Source organism: Euprymna scolopes, chromosome 12 (assembly GCF_053919585.1).
Source record: "Euprymna scolopes isolate OS-2025 chromosome 12, ASM5391958v1, whole genome shotgun sequence".
Lineage (NCBI taxonomy): Eukaryota > Metazoa > Mollusca > Cephalopoda > Sepiida > Sepiolidae > Euprymna > Euprymna scolopes.
The window spans coordinates 106,467,798-106,475,633 of NC_136493.1; positions in this window are offsets into that span (position 1 = coordinate 106,467,798).

Genomic DNA, 7,836 nt, shown 5'->3' on the forward strand with positions numbered 1-7,836 from the left:
TAAAAATGTAAATTATGTTACCACATTTAGTAGATACGGGCAAACATGGGCGGACTAAAATACTGGCACCTAGTTTTGAAAGCCGATTTATCATAATGTGTTTGTAGGTTTTCGACGACTTTTGGATTGTATTTGAAAGATTAAGGACGAAACTTAAGTTCCAAAATGAAATGAAAAAAAAAAATCTGTATGCGTGAAAAAAAAGTGATGAAAATGTTTTCATTGCGAGCTACTCTATACAGGTAAATTTTGAAGTTAAATGAATCCATTGTAAAAATCATTTAAACGATAAATATTAATTTTTATAAACACGGAATATACGGAGGCACAAAATTTCAGGCAGTCGAAAGAGTGTGAACATGACGTCAGATAATTAAAAGAAGGAAGGGGTGTGATATTTTTCCTTTTTTCCCAGACGTACATCCATACATATATTATGAACGTTTGTATGAATGTTTCCATGTTTTAATTTAATTGTTTTTCTATGTTCCTGTTTTTAAATAATGTGTTTAATTATTTTTTCAATATTATATAAAAAATATGTTACGCCGAAATTTTCACATTCTTGCGAGCAAGGAAATGATTAAACTCGTGCATATAAAACTTATGCGAATTATTTTTGCAATTATAATTTCTTCTGAACATATTAAATAAACAATGTTTTATTTAATGGTAATGTCGAGGAATTCATTTTTCGTCGAAAATAGCGAATTCATTGATACGGATTTGAGGGGATTTTTCTTAATGTTCCTGTCGAAAGTATTACATTTTATGTTTTTTTGTTACAAAGTACAATGCTGTCTTTATGTAAAAAAAGCAAAAATAAATACTTGCGTTTTTGATTTACTAATGAAACCCATAAGTTTAGTAAATATATTTTGTGTTTAAACAAAATAATATATTTCCGCTACAATGTAAGTAATGATAATAAGTTCATTATATTTTCCGATCATTATTTGATAAATACTGAAAATCTCATTAAAATTGGTTAATTACCTGATATTTAGTGATTTTTAAGCAAAGGGAAGGATAAACGTGTTTATACATTTCGAGCATCGGCATTCATATTGCCGGTACTTAACATTTTGCAATGCAAAAAGTTGAGATAATTCGTGGATGTTTTATGTATTGTAGATGCGAAGACAGTTTATTTAAAATTGAATGATTTTAAAATAGTACTTGTAACAACCTGAAAGTTATAGAGAATATTTACTTTATGGAATGCTACGGATTTAGTTTAGAATTATATCGGACATATGAAGTTGTGACTAAAATAGCGTAATCTACATATTTTACACCTTGTAAAAAACGTCGAAAAGTTAATGAAATATCTATACATATTAATACATAAAACGCTTTAACGTACCCGAGAAAATATTCGTAATACATTTAATATATACAAAATATACTTGGTTGTAGACTTTTCCAAATAATAAAGCTCTAACCTGAGAAGGCAAAATGTGGAAACCATACCATTAATCTTCGTATATAGTAATCACAGGGCTGGGTTCGTGTATTTAATGGTCATATTGTAGATATTTTATTAGAGGTAACAAACTAGGATGAAATATATATTTACAAAATTTCCACGCTCAATGTGATGCAAACAGCCTTCAATCAACGTTTTTATTGTTTATAGTCGCTCTCAGAGAGGAAAAGACAGGACGGGAGAGAGAATAATACTAATCGGATAATAAATGTAGTGGAAAAGTAGGCGATAATTTGGGATTAAAACCTATCGAACTCAACTGTTTTGCGATTACAAAGCAGAGAAATACAGGCATTTAAATGTTAGTTGAACACTCCTTAGTTGATTTTTTTTTTCATAATTACAGTGAAAATCCCGACAATGTGACATTAACAATCAAACAGCTGTTGGAAAACTGCTTCTGTAGTACCAGTATTCAAGAATTCTGGCGAAAGAACTGACCCATCACATTATCGCCCTATTAGCCTCCTCCCACTTTTTGCCAAAATATTTGAGACCTTAATTAACCATGCTCTAGTCCAGCACCTTACAGATGCTAAACTTCTGACCGACCGTCAATATGGATTTAGACAAGCCCGTTCCACGGCAGACATCCTCACTGTAATCTCTGAACGCATATACCATTCACTGGACAAAGCGGGAGAGGGAAGAGCGGTAGCTCTAGATATATCTAAGGCTTTTGACAGGGTATGGCATGAGGGTCTCCTCAGGAAGATTAGATCTAACGGTATCACTGGTAGAATACTTAACGTAATTAAATCCTTCTTAGATAAGAGAAAAATCCAGGTTTTCCTCGACGGTCGTAGATCTAAACAATATGATATAAATGCGGGAGTGCCCCAAGGATCTATCCTGGGACCTCTGCTGTTCCTTATATTCATAAATGACCTCCCCGACAAGATTGCCTCTGAGATGGGGATATATGCTGATGACACCACACGCTATAGCAGGCACGACAGGAAAACAAACGAACATATATCTAAAGTAATGGCAGAAACACTAGAGGATGACCTCCAATCAGTAGTGGAATGGGGACAAAAATGGATGGTAACGTTCAATGCCACCAAGACAAAACTGGTTTCATTCAATAATTACAAGAAACCTTCTCTACCACCTATAGCAATGGCCAACGACTCTTTATCTGAGAGTACGTCTCTCAAGCTCCTTGGCCTAACGTTCACTGGAAACATGAGTTGGAACAGTTACATTGAGGGCATTGCCAGGGCCGCTGCAAGGAAGGTGGGCTCTCTCTACCGTGCTAGAAAACTTTTAACACCCGAAAGTATCCTGTACCTCTATAAGGCCACTATTCGCCCATGTATGGAGTATTGCTGTCATATTTGGGCCGGTGCATCGGCTACTTGTCTCTCGCTCCTTTACAGGGTTCAAAAGAGAGTCGCAAATCTGATAGGCCCTAAACTGGCATCAAAACTTCAGCCTCTGTCCCATCGTCGAAACGTTGCATCCCTCTGCTTGTTCTACAAGTATTATAATGGTGAATGCTCTGAAGAACTGCAAGCACTTTTGCCCCCACGACGTGAACACCCTCGACAGACCCGACAAGCTGCAAAATCCCACCCCCACACTGTAGAGATCCCTAGATGTAAAAGATCCTTCTACTCCAGTAGTTTCTTCCCCAGAACTGCTAGACTTTGGAATTCCATTCCGGGTCACTGCTTCCCCAACTGTACTGACATGCATAAGTTCAAGTGCAACGTGAACCAACATCTCGCTGCCCTAATCCCTACTTAGTACCCCAGTAGATGTTTCCCCTGATAGTAGCCCCCTACACCAAAGTGGCAATGTGCCTTGTTTGGGGTGAAAATTTAATAAAAAAAAAAAAAAGGATAAATTGCACACATCTTTCATTTTTCGCACAATTACACATTTTATTAGGTATAGAAGAATCCTCGCTGACAAAATACATTTAATTAGTGAGGGTAACTGAAGTTCATTGTTGTAATTTTTACGATGTCAATTATTACAACCGAAACAGGGGGTCTATAAATTGTGTGACATAATCAGATAGGCGAACAACTTTAGAAATGTGCAGTTAGCGAGTGAAAGGTCATGATCATAAATGTGATTAATTAATTTTATTACAGGGAAATTGATGATCGTTATAATAGGGAAATGAAATGTACACGGATGATCCATGTAAAAACAAATGGTTAATGATATTAATGATTAATTCATAATAATAATGGAAAGAACAACAACAACAAGAAAAACTAGAAGAGAAAGAGGAAAGCCCTGACACAATGTCAAATTACGTTAATGAAGTACCAACCTACGAATAATATGGAAAATTAGGGGTGTTAGTTTGAATGTTAAAAAAATATAACATAATAGCGGTCTATTGTGACTGGGAAATTTTAATAATTGCAAAGCAAACAAGTCAAGCAAACCCCTAGAACTAATGAAATATACAGAAAACGTAAGTAAACAATGCACTCAATTGTATACAAGTTTAAGTTAAAACCTCAAAGATATGCATGAAGGGAGTGCATCTTAAGTGAACAGAATATTTACAGAAAATATCATTTCTCTATAGCGCAACAGTTAAAAGAATAATGCTCCACTAAAAGATAAATCAAAGACACTGCAGTACATGAATATCGGCCCATCTACCAACATGAAACTATCGGGTCATTCTACTAACATTTACCTAATGACAGGCAGTTTGGAATATTAATTTTACTAATATCTGGAACAGTAAATTATCTCTATAGATCAACAATTGTGGTGTAGACGCATTAGGAATGGAATCAAAGATCACTCGTTTCTTGATAGCAGAACACTGGAATTATAAGAGAGGATTCACAAATCAATGCATGTCACGGATAAAATACCGCAAACATATAATCTACTAAAAAACTTGGAACCTTATCCAAACAGCCCGACTACTAAATGTATGGTAATATTTTAGAAAACTGCTAATGTGCGGGTTTTTTCTTGAAGAAGCACGAAATAATGGGAAAGGTCATTAATGTGAAACGGAGTACATTTTGCGGTATTTCATGTCGTTCAGTTTGCAAAATATTTAAGTGTTTTAAACAAGGAAATACAGTTTTATGACTTATCGACCACATAAAGTTGTAAGCAAATATCGAAGACCAAATAAATATTATTGTGAGAACTGTTACATTAAAATATCCAGTAATAACATGGCTATGATGTAAAGCACAACGGATTTTAGGTTTCCTGATATTAAAAAAGAAAAAAAACAATGTTTAAAGTTAGAAAATAGCGCTTTTGAATTGGGGAATAATATAAGGCGTTGGAGCAGGGTGATACGCTCACTTAGGAATAAGGAATCTAGATAAAACTATATAACTTTAAATGAAGAAAAAAAAAAGAGTACATACAAACGAATACTACGATTGGTTCTTAGCTTAATGCAAAATAGAAAAAGAAAAAATCCGGAAAAAGAATATGGGTAATTTCCAGATTTCGATGTAACATGGATGTTATTTAATGGAAAAATGAATTGAAAGATATAAGCAGGGAGATGACAATTAATAATCTGACAGGAAAAGTATAATAAAAATGAATGAAACTCTTGACCCCCCCAAAATGTGTCCATGAGAACCGGAATAACGGCTATCCTTGGACATTTAATTATCTCTAATATTTATAAATTACCTCCCTGATAAAATTGTCTCTGGATTAGGTATATTTGCTGATGAGTCCACGTTCTATAATAGGCACAGAAGAAGACAAATGGACACATATCTAAGGAAATGGGAGAAACACTAGGGGAAGACATACAATCTGTAATTGAACGCAGGCATTAATATATGATCAGTATCCATGTTTCCAAGCTTGTTTGCTTCAATACTTACGAGTAACTTTCTCAGCCACCAATAGCAATACCTACATATACATTACCTGAAAGTACTTTTTTGAAACTTCTCCCCTTAAATATTACCCCGGGTTGAATCATATACACCGGGAGCATTGCCAGGGACGCTGTGAGGAATGTAGACTCTCGATACCGTGCTATAAAGCTAATGACGCATGAAAATAGTCTGTAGCATTACAGGACCAATATTTGGCCAAATATTCAGTATTGTTGTCACATTTGAGGTAGTGTATCTGGTACTAGTCCTCCATTCCGGGCAGGGTTCAAAATAGTGTCGCAAAACAGATAGGTCTTAAACTGTCATCTAAGTTTTCAACTTTGTGTCATCGAGGAAATTTTGCACACCTCTTGTCTTCTACAAGTATGTTAATGGTGAACGCTACGACGAAATATAAACACTTGTACCCCCACGAGGTACTTATTTCAGACCAACCCGAAAATCAGCAAGATCCCACCCCTACACAGTAGAGATCGCTAGATGTAAGAAAGCCTTCTTTTAAAAAAAATATTCCCCATATCTTATAGACTTTGGAACTCCCTTCTGGGGTTCTGATTTTCAATTGCCCTGACATGCAGAAGTTCAAGTGTTACATGAATAGGCAATGTACTGCTCATTTTCCTACCTAGTATCTCTGCAACTTATTTCCCCGAAAGTAGCACCCTATATCAAAATTCCACTGTGGTTTGAGTGGGGTTACAATCAAAAAAAAAAAAAAAAAAAGAGATGTAGTTGGGGCGATGGCTGTTAAAATATGGCTTGATATATAGGCAGAATGCTTAATGTATATCACAGGAGAGCTAGCATTCATGGCAGAATAGGTGAAGTAGCACACTGATAAAACAACTGAACACCCCCTGCGTCGATTGTGTGCAAATGTTTGTCAATAGTTGTGTGCATTTTGCTGAAAAAGATTACAAGACACGGTAGGAGAATATTGCGCTTAAAACCTATTGGGATATATGCGAATGCTGATAATTCGAATGCAGTGGAAAATTGTGCGAGCATGTTCCATTAGGAAGAATGTGGAGTTATAATGTAAAATTAGTGCGGGTTATAAATATGCGATGTGAAACTCTGATTGGGGGAAAGAGACGAGGTAACGTTTTGTAAGTAAAAAGAAGTACTAGACACAAATCGTTGAAATATAAATGTCATCTTATGTAAAAGTTGAAGAAGAAAGGAAAGAAGAACATCCAAACGTATAAAGATTAGAAAATGTAGATAACAAATTGTAGATGTTGAATAAGATAGATAGTGTACCTGTTGTAATGGGAGCTTATCGACTATGTAAAAAAACATTTAACAAATACATTGAGAAAATTAGGATGCATTGCAATGTTAGATTACTTAAGAAATATGTTTAGTTTGGAACCGCTAAAATCTTGCGGGAAATGTTTAGAGATGAGAAAAAAGATGCTAAACGTATATTGTCATTTGTGATGATCCGACAATCGTAATTGAATTGACAATAACAACAACTATGTGACTACTGAAATAATTATATTAGTAATAATAATATTCTTAATAATAATAATAATAATAATAATAATAATAATAATAATACTAATAATAATAATAATGATAATAATAATAATAATAATAATAATAATAATAATAATAATAATAATAATAATATTTTAAGACCTAACAAACAATATCATTTTTTCGCATCCTCTTCCCGATGTATAAACTGTACAAATGAGACTAAGAAGTAATGGATGATAAAAGCAGGGATGCCATGAATAGGTGTAAAAGAATGCCTTTGTGCGCGTGTGACACTATAAGCAGCAGTTGAAAGTTAGATAGCTAACGAAGATATTAGCTGCAGTAGGTACAGCCGTTTGAACGCGTATGCAAATAGGCATGTTTGTGCCGGCTTGCCTCAGAACAAAGCAAGAGAGAAAATGTCACCAAATGACGAGGATCAGAGGATAAAATATATGCCCGACAGGATCGAAATTGCATCCCCCGGAAGTTAGTTATATAATTTTTAATATGCTGTCGACACTCTGGGTTTTTGTTAAGCTAATGGCAGAAAACGGAACAATACAAAAAAAGAAGCAGGCAGTGGGTTGAATAGAAGGGGACTTCTATTAAAGAGATATGACGGGGATTCATATTGAGACAATACATGTAAGGTATATAACGATAGCGATGGTGAGGGAGAGAAGACATTTATACAGTTGTGGGATTTTTGGGACTTCATATAGATACTGACTGCAGATATATACACGTTTTTAACTAAGAGGAGGGGAGACACATAATCTTGTAAGGGTTATACAATGTTCATTACAAGATGATTAACACATTAACTTTTGAGTGTGGAAAGATTACACCTGACAACAGTTACACAATGATGAGTGTTTATTCATTGGACTGTTCAAAGCTTATGACGCCAGAAATTAAAATTTGGGATCTATATAGTTTACTGTACTTCCTTTCGCTTCTAAAGGCTGACTCCGGCTTAACCCAACTCAACTA